Raw genomic sequence first — 8,761 nt, forward strand, 5'->3', positions numbered from 1 at the left:
TGCCATCGCCCTAGTCCTCTCTTTCTCAAATACAGTGTATCTCTAATGGTTCCTCTGTCTGTCTGGACCATTCTTTCTCTCAGTGCGAATGTCCACTGATCCCTCAGATCTGGGCGTAGCCCTCTCCTCTCTGAAGACCTTTCCTGACAGCACAGGAGTCATTAGCACCACTTCACCTAGGAAAGCTAGCAGGCACGGCATCCTCCATCCACCCTGCGGCTTTCAAAAGACTCTCGGGCCATTAGGCTCGGCAGCAAGGCCAGTCCCTCAGAGCCATCACACAGACCTTAGGATGAATAGTCACGATCAGCAGAGAAACAAAAGATAGAAAAGTAAGTGGGTTGAGAAATTAATCGTTGGGAAACACAACAACTCCTGCGTGTGCTGGTGCACGCCTTTAATCCCAGCGTTTGGGAGGCAGAGGCAGGCGGGTCTAAGTTCTAGTCCAGCCTGATCTACAGAGTGAGTTCCTCCCATCAGTGAGAAGCTATCTCAAAAGCAGAAGAAAAGAAAAAGAGAGAAAGGAAACAATAAAGACTGTTCCACAAGATGGGCTTACCACTCCAGGTGGTGGTGGCGCACACCTTTAATCACAGCTTTAGGGAGGCAGAGGCAACCAGAGCTCTGTGAGTTCGAGGCCAGTGTGGTCTACAGAGTCCTAGGACAGCCTGGACTGTTACACAGAGAAACCCTGACTCGAAAAATAAATAAATAAGAGAGAGAGACAGGGAGAGGGAGGGAGGGAGGGAGGGAGAGAGGAAGGAAGGAAGAAAAATATTACAGAGTGAGACAGCATTCCAGTCTGAAGAGGGGTCCGGAAGCCTCCACCAACAGCAGAAGCAGCTGTGTCAGTTACCTGAAAATGGAGAAGTGACATACAAAAGTATTCAGATGGCGATTATCCAAATTTGCTTTACACAGGCTTGTTTCAAAGCCGCTAGCTATGATTGGCCGAGGATTAAGCTGCTCTGGCTTGCTGAGATCAGTTCCTAGGTTGCTATGGCAGGTTTCCTTACATTTCTGTATGCATCAAGATTGGTTACAATTAACTACACCTGGAGCCACACATAGGCCAAATTGAGGCCATATTGAGTTCAGGGCCACCCTGGTCTACAGAATGAAAGTCTGGCTAAAAAGATGGGAGGCGTGGCATACACCTTTAATCCCAGCAGCTGGGAGGTGGAGGCAGAAGGATCTTTGTAAATTCAAGTCCACTCTGGTCTATATATTGAGTTCAAGGCCAGTCAGAGTTACATTGTGAGACCCTGTAAATAATAATAACAATAATAAACCATACTTACCCCAGCTAGGTAAGCATACAGTGAATTATTTTTTCTATTTTCAAGTTCTTAAAAATATACATAATGGTTGAAAGCAAATGTAACATTGTCTGGAGGGGTTTTCAATGTATGCACATGTAATCCTCGAGAAGATTCTAACAGAGGAAGGGAAAGGAAGAAGGAGGTAACCTCTCTACATTCCAGCAGACTAGGACAAATATTGATTTTAAATTCAGGGGGGAAAGTCAATATATCACAATGCCCCAAGTTTTTAAAAATTTTTAAAATATTTATTTATTATGAATACAGTGTTTTGCCTGCAGGGCAGAAGAGAACATCAGATCTCATTACAGATGGTTGGGACCCACCCTGTGGGTGCTGGGAACTCAGACCACTGCAAGAGCAGCCAGTGCTCTTAACCTCTGAGCCATCTCTTCAGCCTGTTTGTTTTTTTAAATTTATTTTCAAAACATAAATTCTTAGTCATCCTGAGCACACCCCTGTAATCCACACACTTAGGAGATGGAGATAGGAGGATCAAGCATTCAAATTCATCATTGTTGGCAAGCATTAGTCCGCCTTAGACTACATGAAACCCTTAACAACAAAAGGCTGGTTCTTTGAAAAGATCAGTAAATTTACTACCTATCCAGATTAACAAACAGTGAGAAAATGTTAAAAAAATACCATATCAGGGTGGAATGGCTCATCTTCCCAGGCCCTACAGATGTTAAGGTGTTAATAAGGGCAATCTGAGACCCTCTAAGACAGCAACTGATGTGGGCCAACTTCTTAACAACTACAAACTGCTGGAATTTACCCACAGCAAAATAGAGAAACTGATTAGTCCTGTATCTATTAAGAAAGTGCATTCATGGCTGTTTCTTTTTAAGCACACTTTAAATCTTGAAATCCAAATGGAGCTTTAGTTTCCTTTCTGTTACTATGATAAAATACCCTGGCATGATTTGGGAAGTCCTACTGTACATGTGTTGCTTTTATTGGCTAATGAATAAAGCTGTTTTGGCCTATGGCAGGGCAGAATATAGCCAGGCTGGAAGAGATCAAGAGAGAGTAGATGGAGTCAGAGAGATGCCATGTAGCTGCCATAGGAGAAAGACGCCAGAATGCCAGAAACTTACCGGTAGGCCACAGCCTCTTGGCGATATACAGATTAATAGAAATGGGTTAATTTAAGATATAAGTTAGCCAGGGATATGCCTAAGCTATTGGCAGAGCAATGTTGTAATTAATATAGTTTCTGTGTGATTATTCAGGTCTGGGTGGCTGGGAACGAAAGAGCAGTCTCCATTTACACCGGCAAAAAACAACTTAGGGGAGAAAGGGCTTACTTTAGTTCACAGGGGTACAGGACATCATCTTGGTGTAAAGGTATCAGGAACTTGAAGCAGCTGGTCACATGACACCCAAGTGTAGAACAGGAAGGAATGTATGCACGCATGCTTGTTAGTGCTCAGCTCACCCCCTACTCTTCCACAGCCCAGGAGCCCCAGCCTGGGGAATGGTGCCACCCACAGTGGGCTGGGTCTTCCCACGTCAATGAACAGTCAAGGCAATTCCTCATAGCCATACCCACAAGACAATCTGACAGTCCCTCATGGAGACCTCATTCTAGGTTGTCCCAAGTTGACAACTGGAACCAAGCATCACAACAGCTCCGTTGGTCACAACAAACATATAAAGAAGTAACACCAACTTGACAAATCTCTCCCAGAGAATAACATTTAAAAAGAACACATTCCAGAATGTTCCACAAAGCCAGCATTACCCCGCTACCAAAACCAGATTCAAACAGCAGAAGACATTGCAGACCAACGTCCTTCATGAATATAGAAAGAATAATGCTAAGCAGAATACCAAAAAATTGAACCCAACAAGCTCACCTCTCCGTGCTTACAGTGAGGAACATGTGTGCACACACACAAAAAGAGCTGGCACATGCACGCTCCTAGCTTTGTTCACGGTCACTCCAGAGGTGTAAGGCCACCGGTGTGAGAGAAGCCGGGCACAGGGGAGTTGGCTTCTATGGTTCCATTTACAGAAAGCTCACGAGCTGTGGAAAGGACTGTGCTGTTGATGCCAGGGCAGTGGCTGGTTCTGAGCCAGAGGAAATTACAAACCAGGCATGTGAGGGAACCTGCTGGGAACTGGAAACATTTTATGCATTGACACAGTGATACCATAAGCACATTCACAATCAAAACTCACTGAACTCTTTATTCCCTGAAAACCTGCGACTCCACTTCTGTAAACTTGACCTCCGTGAAGCAAACTTAACATGTATGCACAAAAGCAGTGAGCAGATGCTGCTGGGACCAGTGAGGTGGCTGAGGCTGGCAACCCTGGGTTCCATCCCCGGAACCAAGAGGACAGAACTGACTTCTCCAAGTTGACCTCTGGCCTTCACATGTGAACCATGTGGATGTGTGTGCACGCGCATGTGTGCACACAGATACACATGATATTTTTAAAAATTTAAAATAAAGGAGGCTGCTACTTGACTTAAATAAGAAATTTTAATTGGCGCCAGGCAGTGATCGTGCACGCCTTTAATCCCAGTACTCTGGAGGCAGAGGCAGGAGGATCTCTGTGAGTTCGAGGCCAGCCTGGGCTACAAGAGCTAGTTCCAGGATGATGATGATGATGATGATGATGATGATGGAGGAGGAGGAGGAGGAGAAGAAGAAGAGTAGAGTTTCTTTTCTAATTTAAGATTTTTTGAGTGTTTTGACTGAACATATGTCTGTGGACCTTGTGCTTGTGTGGTAACCATGTAGGCCAGAAAAGTGCATTGGATCTGGGAGAGCACCCACTACTCTTAACCACTGAGCCATTTCTCTAGCCCCTGTATTTAACTTTTGTTTTCAAGACAGGGTTTCTCTGTGCGGCCCTGGCTGTCCTGGAACTTGCTCTGTAGACCAGGCTGTCCTGGAACTCAGAGATCTGTCTGCCTGTGCCTCCTGAGTGCTGGGATTAAAGGTTTATACCATCACTAGACAGCAATATAATTACTTAAAGGAACATTTTCTTTTTATTTGTATGAATGTGTCTGGGTATGTGCACATGGAGTGTGGGTGTTCATGAAGGCCAGAGGGGTGTCAGCTACAGGTGGAGCTGGAGCTGGAGTCACAGGTGGTTGTGAACAGCCTAATGTGGGGTGCAGAAGACCGGATTCAAGTACTCGTAACTATTGGGCTATCTCTCTAACCCCAACATTTAATTTTTAATTTGCTTCAGTAGCCATACATGGGGACACTTCATTGGTAAATACAAAAATAACATTGCACAAGCAGAATTAAAACTTCTAGGTTTCTTATTTTTATCAAAACAAGAATAATCCTCTCTCCAGAAATACAATAATTCTCCAGGATCTTTGCAGACCAGTAGTCTTTCTTTTCTCTGAAGATTGAGGATTCACCGTCAATTAAGTCAATTATCTTTAAGGGCTTTGAATCCCTTTAAGAAAAAGTGAATCACCTAACTATGATTTTAACTTAGAAGCCATGGGGTGGACACAGCTTTGAAAGACTTCTGAGGTGTTCCACATATTTCTAGAATTTTCAAAGAAAATGCCAGAATTGCACATTAAAAAGGCATATCCGTCAGCTCCTTCCTTATCGACCACTTGGCCGGAAATGTTTTAATATTTTTCAGTAGCATCCATAATCTTGACTTCACAGCACTGAATTGAAAGGTTAGACTCGGTCTCGCGGCTTCTCTTCTCCCAGAGAAGCCAATACAGCAAGAAAATTCCTTTTCCAATAACGTCCGGAGTGAATTTTCTTTTTCTTTCATTCTTTTTTATTTCAGTTAGAGATGTCTGCCTTTAGCTCAAAAAAGTACTTCTAGACATATTTTCATGGCGGGCTGCAGACTTCTGCACGGTACAAAAGCAATTCATGTTTTTTTCCAGCATCTTTTCAAAAACTGTTTAAATGTGTTTGCTTGACTCAAGAGACCTGCTCGCTGTTGACATTTAAGGCTGTTGACAAAACTTCTTTTATGGGCTTGTTAGAAGAATCTTTGTTGTTGGTGCACATCTGTGGAAAAAAAATATATAAAATGTGCAATATATATATATATATATATATATATGATGTGAAAACGACTCTCCTCATTAAAATAGCCCAGCTAGACACATCACCAGGCATGGCAGTGGTCCCTTCTGATGGCAGCGGTCCCTTCTGTGCAGGGTAGCAAGGGTTTCTTTCAAAAATTTATTTGGCAGGAAATAAAAATCCTTTTTACTATTTCCAAACTGTTCAAAGCCTTTGTAGTTTACAAAAGGATGCACAAAATAGGGATCCTTTGATGGCTTCAGTGTGCACACAAGAAAGGAGCGAGCTGATGCATGAAGAGATGTCTGTCAGGACGACAGCTTACTAAGATGCCCTTTCAGGCTTTCAGCTTTGCTGGTATCAAACTTCAATTAAATTAATTTACATATACATACAAACACACACTCTGGCTTCCCAACTCTCTTTTTCTTTGGTTTTTCAAGATGGGGTTTCTCTGTGTCGCTCTGACTGTCCTGGAACTCGCTTTGCAGACCAGGCTGGCCTTGAACTCAGAAATCTGCCTGCCTCTGCTGGATAGTGCTAGCCAGGTATGAGACGCTAGCTCTGGTTGTGAGGTGGGTGCAGTGCGGCCTGCAGCCTCATTTGCCCAAATCCTGAGAAACGTGAGCCAAACGCTCTACACTGTAAGTTAGCTCCCTAGAAAGCCTACAGGATGCAGAAAGCCTCAGTGACCGGCCGTTGACCTATGGACCCGTGCTAGGATGTCAGCCCGTTGATTTACCATGACCATGTGCACTCATGTGTTTCAGCAGCTAGGGGGCTGAAGAGATGACTCAGTGGTTAAGAGTACCGGCTGCTTTTCTAGAGGACCTGGGTTCAATTTCCAGCACCCACATGGTAGTTCACAGTTGTCTGTAACTCCAGTTCCAGGGGATCCAACACCCTCACACAGACATGCAGGCAGGCAAAACACCAATGCACATAAAAATAAAAATAAATAAATCATTAAAAAAAAATTTTAAAAAGACTGCAGCAACTAAGCTGGGTGTGGTGGCAGATGCCTTTAGTACCCAGCACTTGGCAGGCAGAGGCAGGTGAATCTCTCTGTGAATTCGAGGCCAGCCTGGTCTAGAAAGCGAGTTTCAAACAGCCAGCGTTACACAGAGAAACCCTTCCTCAAAAAACCAAACAAACTAAAGAATTTAGTAACTATGGAGGAATGGCTTACTGCTTTTACAGAGGACTCAGGTTCAGATCCCAGCACCCACACGGCAGTTAGCAACTGCCTGTAACTTGAATCCCAGGGGCTCTGACGCCCTCTTCTGGGCTTCTTATGCCCCTGTAAGCAGGTGGTACACATAAACTTACAAGGTCATGCCAGGTGATGGTGGCACACGTCTTTAATCCAGCACTTGGGAGGTAGAGTCAGTCTGGTCTACAGAGCGAGTTCCAGAACAGCGAGGGTTATACAGTGAGACTCTGTTGGAAATGAAAAGAAAACATTTTGGTTTGTGAGGAGTTTAACAATACCCGGGATATGATTTAGGCCTCACTTTCTTATAATTTAGAGGTGGGTACCCACTAAGAGCTGTATTAGCCAAGGCTCTCAGAGGTGGAAAACATGTCCAAGGTCATACAGTTATCATCAGTAGGGCTGGGATTCAATCCTAGCAGTCTGCCTCAAGTTAGTTTTCATTCCTTCTTCGTCTGCCACATCCTGCATGGCTTGCTCCTGGGAACGGAAAATCGTGGTCAATCTAAGGTTCGTCTCTGTAGATGGAATTCCTGTCCAAGTCAAGGTGTTCACGCCTTTGCTGTGATGATACATGCACACAGGTGTTGAATGGTGTAGAGTAGGAGGTCTGGGGCTGGAGAGGGGCTCAGCGGTTAAGAGCAGTCTGCCCCCTTGCATCATAGAACCTGCATGGCAAGTCACAATCACCCATGAGCTCCAATTCCAGGCATCTGGTGCCCTCTTCTGGCTTCTGTCCTGCATACACATGGTGTACACACTCAGGCGCACACATATACCCATAAAATATTAGAGAGAGAGAGAGAGAAGAAGATGAAGACAAAGAAGAAGAAGAAGAATACAAAGTTTGAGACAACTGAGAAACTGGGTCTAGTAATACACTCAAAAATGTGCACCTGTCCTCTTACAAGAAGAGAATTGCTTATGTGTAAACTTTAAAAAGACAGGCTACAGGGGCTAGAGATGGCTCTATGGTTAAGAGCATTGCTGCTCTTCAAGAGGACCTGGGCTCAGTTCCTGGCACCCCCATCCCATGGCTCCCAACTGCCTGTAACTCCAGAGGATCCACAGGCACATGTGGGGCACACATGGACAAGCAGTCACACACATACACATAAAAACATAAAAAGACAGACTATATGCCAACATACACTCCCATGCAAGGCACATACATGTGAGGAAACGGGAAGTTGTTACACAGGGATGATAACATGGCAATAACTGTGTTCCGGTCTTCACCATCCCAGAAATCTTATGGTTCTTTTTCAAGTTCAACCTTTACTTCTTGACTCTGCCAGTCTGTTTCTTCTGGTGCTGGGTATTGAACCCAGGGCCTCTCGTGGCACGTCTATCACTGCTGTTCTTCTAAAAAGCTGTCCATACTTCCCAACTAATAACAGGGCATACAAAACTAAAGAGATGGATTGAGAACTCCAAACAGGTGCCATGCAAGCATCAGGATCCAAGTCTGACTCCTGGAAATCCTATTCAAATCCAGGCATGGTGGTCATACCTATAATCCTGGCACCAGGAAGACCTCATTGGCTAGCCAAGCTCCAGGCTAATAAGATCCTGTCTCAAAAAACAACGTGGAGGCCAGGAGCGGTGATGAACACCTTTAATCCCAGTATTTGGGAGGCAGGGGCAGGGGGATCTCTATGAGTTCACGGCCAGCATGGTCTACATAATAGTGAGTTCCAGGACAGCAGGGTTATGTAGAGAGACCCTGTCTCAAAACAAATTAAAAAAACAAAAACCAAGGATAATTTAGGCTGACCTCTGGAATACACTCAACACACGCGCACTCCCAAGGAATCTGAAAAGAACGTTCTCTGGGCAGAAGGGAATCAAGACTCTACAACTCCAGGAACAGGGCTCCCCTCGCTCTCATCTCTGGTGGCACCAGCTACGCATCCACTGGCACACTTCTGCGACTCCAGCATCAGGAGGCAGAGGTACGAGACGACAATGGGTCAGGTCTCCCTCGGCCACACACAGGCTACATGAAACTGTCTCAAGGCGTTTTAAACAATGTGCGGGAAAAGATGGCAGGAAGAAACACAAACACACACACACACACACAAAAAAAAAACAGGTTTTTTTTTTTGGTTGTTGTTTTTGTTTTTCAAGATAGGGGTTTCTCTGTAGTTTTGGAGTCTGTCCTGGAACTAGCTCTTGTAGACCAGGCC

This window comes from Myodes glareolus, chromosome 18 (assembly GCF_982192425.1).
Source record: "Myodes glareolus chromosome 18, mMyoGla1.1, whole genome shotgun sequence".
Taxonomy (NCBI): Eukaryota; Metazoa; Chordata; class Mammalia; order Rodentia; family Cricetidae; genus Myodes; species Myodes glareolus.